Here is a 3,835-nt window from a genome sequence, read left to right as displayed (position 1 = left end):
TTTTTCCCTGGTGTGGATTGCTTTTTGGAGATGATGACACTTTTTATTCCGCAAGTCCATGCTGATTGCCATGCCGATTGCAGGAACTCTAGAGATATCAATTGCAGGAATTCTATAGATACGGGGCTCTATAAGGCTACTTTTAGAAAAGGGAGCTGGAAACTTGACAGGGCAGAAAGCATCCATCCTGGCCATGAGGCAGATTTTTAGAAAGCAGAGACATTTGGACATTTGTTAAGATTCTCCTGGATGGAGATTGGAGATGTTCCTTTTCAGTGCACTACCCAAGACCTTCCTGGGTGGGTGCCAAGAGAACATCAAGACAGAAAGCAAAAAATTCCATCGGTCCTTGGAACACTTGGAATAATCTAGTGAGATGACAGGCTGAGCTTTGCACATCTCAGAGGGGCCTCGACAGTGTGTGGCTGTGATTCAACCCAGACACTGAAGTGCAGGCTGAGGAGAATGAGTGTAAACTTGGTTAACAGGGTTTTTCTTATGTATGCAATTGCCTTTTTTTTTTTCTTTTGCGGTTTCTGAGATCAGGTGACCAGCATGCTTTTGCAAGTTTTGAAAACTTGAATGTTTTCTGGAGTCAGGCAGTAATGTTGATGTTTCAGGAAGCTCTGGGTATAAAAAAAAAAATTAAGAGTGTGGGGCCTATTGGGAACAGGTAAGCATAGGAACAAATGTCATTCCCAAATTCTTGCATATTTTCAAAAACACTGCATGGTGAAACCAAGCAGGACCAGCTACATCACTTGCAGCTTCCAGAGCAAAATGAAAGGATGAAGCCCCCTTTTCAAAAATTGAGAATTTAAAGATGGCAACAGCAGAGCATTAAATTGAGCGTGGAACCTGTTTTTGGCATTTTCTAATACGTTACATAAGTGGAAGGATACAGTATGAGGGTTTCTTGTCTGGCTTCTTTCACTTAGCATCATGCATTTGAGTTGCATGATACAGTCATTCTTTTCTTTCTATCCCTTGGGAGTATTCAGTTGGATGGATATTTGTTTGTTTCTCTATTTACTTGTCGAATGGTGCTGGGTTGTTTCCAGTTTTTGGTGATTGTGAATAAAGCCATTGTAACATATACATTAAATAAGCATTTCCATTCAGATGCTGGTGTGGATATATGTTTTCACTTTCCTTAGGTAAATACCTAGGAGTGGAATTGTTGGGTCATATGGTTCATGTGTGTTTAACTTTATAAGAACAATTTTGCATTCCTACCAGCAATATATGTGAGTTTCACTTGCTCTGCATTTTCCTTTTTTTTTTTTTTTTTTTGTGAGACAGGGTCTCACTGTCTCCCAGCCTGGAGTGCAGTGGTGCGATCACAGCTCACTGCAACCTCCACCTCCTGGGCTCAAGTGATCCTCCCACCTCAGCCTCCTAAGTAGCTGGGATTACAGGCGCAAGCCATCAATGCCTGGCTGATTTTTGTATTTTTTGTGGAGACAAGGTTTTGTCATGTTGCCCAGTCTGGTCTCGAACTCCTGAGCTCAAAGTAATCCTCCCACCTCAGCCTCCCAAAATGCTGGAATCACAGGGGTGAGCCATCACGCCCGGCTTGCATTTTCATTAATACTTGTTACTGTCAGTCTTTTTAACTTTATCAGTTCTATTAAATGTATAGGCATTTTCATTTGGATTTTCCTGATGACTAATGGTTTTGAGCATCTTTTTGTAAGTGTATTGACTATTTATATCTTCTCTTTTGAGGTGATTGTTCTTATCTTTTGCTCATTTGAAAAGTTGAGACGCAACACTTGAGGCCAGGAGTTTGAGACCAGCCAGGGCAACACAGCAAGACCCTGTCTTAGTATGAAATAAAAAAAATTAGGTGGCTGTGGTGGTGTATGCTCACAGTCCTAGCTACTTGGGAGGCTGAAGCAGGAGAATAACTTGAACTAAGAAGTTCAAGGTTGCAGGGAGCTGTGACTATGCCACTGTGCTCCACTCTGTGTGACAGAGTGAGACCTGGTCTTTAAAAGAAAAAATAAATAAAAAATAAAATTGGGTTGGTTTTCTTCTTATTATTGAGTGTGAGAGTTACCTATATTCTGGATACATGCCTTCTGTCAGATATGTTTTGCAAAATTTCCCCACACTGTGGATTTCCTCTTCATTTTTTCCTAACTGTATCTGTCAGACAGTGAAGGTTTTTAATCTTGATAATGTCTATTTTATCAATTTTTAAAAATAGTTGTGCCTTTTGTGTCCTGATATAGAAATCCTCACTTGATCTGATTTCCCACAGATTTTTCTCTTAGGTTCACCACTAGAAATTGAAGAGCTTTAGTTCTCTCATATATGATGCGCTTTGAGTCAACCTGGGAGTGTGGTGTGAAACAAGGGTCAAGATTCATTGTTTTCCCCATACAAATATTCAAGTGTCCTGGCACCATCCATTTGTAAAGTTTGAATTTTATTTGGAAAAATGCAGAGTGAGTGCCGTGTTGATCTGACACCTCTGCCGTCATGCTCTGCTCTCTATACACTCCTTTTTATTTATCTTTGATTCGAATCACTTGAGCCTGGAGTACAGTAGGGTTTGTCCCGCTGGAATTAGGGACCATAATTCAACAATGCCATGAGCAAAGGGGAGCTAAGCACTCTCTCAAAATTTCATAAGAGGCTGGGCATGATGGCTCACACCTGTAATCCCAGCACTCTGGGAGGCTGAGGCAGGCAGATCACTTGAGGTCAGGAGTTGGAGACCAGCCTGGCCAACATGATGAGACCCCGTCTGTGCTAAAAATACAAAAATTAGTTGGGCATGATGGTACACACCTGTAGTCCCAGCTACTTAGGAGGCTGAGGCACGAGAATTGCTTGAACCTGGGAGGTGGAGGTTGCAGTGAGCTGAGACAGCGCCACTGTACTCCAGCCTGGGGGACAAAGTTAGATTCTGCCTTTAAAAAATTAAAAATTAAAATTACAAAATAAAATGTGGCATTAAAAAAATCATATGGAATTATATCTTCAAATCTAGATTAAGTGGAAGTGATTCATGGTAGAAGGATTCATGTTTTTATTTAAAAAAATTTTTTTTAATTTATTTTTTTGAGGCAGAGTCTTGCTCTGTCACCCAGGCTGGAGTGCAGTGGCACAATCCCGGCTCACTCCTGCCTCAGCCTCCTGAGTAGCTGGGATCACAGGCGTGTACCACCATGCCTGGCTAATTTTTGTATTTTTAGTAGAGACGGGGTTTTGCCATGTTGGCCAGGTTGGTCTCGAACTCCTGGGCTCAAGTGATCCACCCACCTTGGCGACCCAAAGTGTTGGGGTTACAGGCATGAGCCACCACACCCAGCCAGGATTCACGTTTATGACAGGAACAGTCCTTGCTCCTGCATCTCCTTTCCTCTGTTGGCAAGAGGATGCTCTGGCAGACATTCTGCTCCCATCCAAGGAACATCCCTCATTTTTCAGCAAGTGATAAATCATTGGCAATGAACATAATCACTCTTTGGTGCTTTTTTTCCTTACACCAGTTCACATTTTTTTTATTATTAGATTCTGTGTATCACTATAGAAATACAAAAATCTTCCAAATTTGGTCCTAACCCAAAACTGTGCAAATAAACACAAAGTCCTACGCCTGAGGCATCAACGGGTATTACCTAGCAGGTTTATTTCTAATAAGAGAAACACGAGTTCTGTGAAACTCACTTTTCCATTTCAGAGGAGGATGAAACCCCCCAGAGCTTCCTGCCTCTTGGTTTGTTGGTGATATGTGTACTTCAACTCTCATAGGAATTCAGTCCAGTTCTCTGGATGTGGGGCTACACTACCTCTCAGAGGAAGTCACATCCAAGTGCGTAGA

This window comes from Pan paniscus, chromosome X, assembly GCF_029289425.2.
Source record: "Pan paniscus chromosome X, NHGRI_mPanPan1-v2.0_pri, whole genome shotgun sequence".
In the NCBI taxonomy this organism is placed as follows: Eukaryota; Metazoa; Chordata; class Mammalia; order Primates; family Hominidae; genus Pan; species Pan paniscus.
This window is presented reverse-complemented; position numbering follows the sequence as displayed.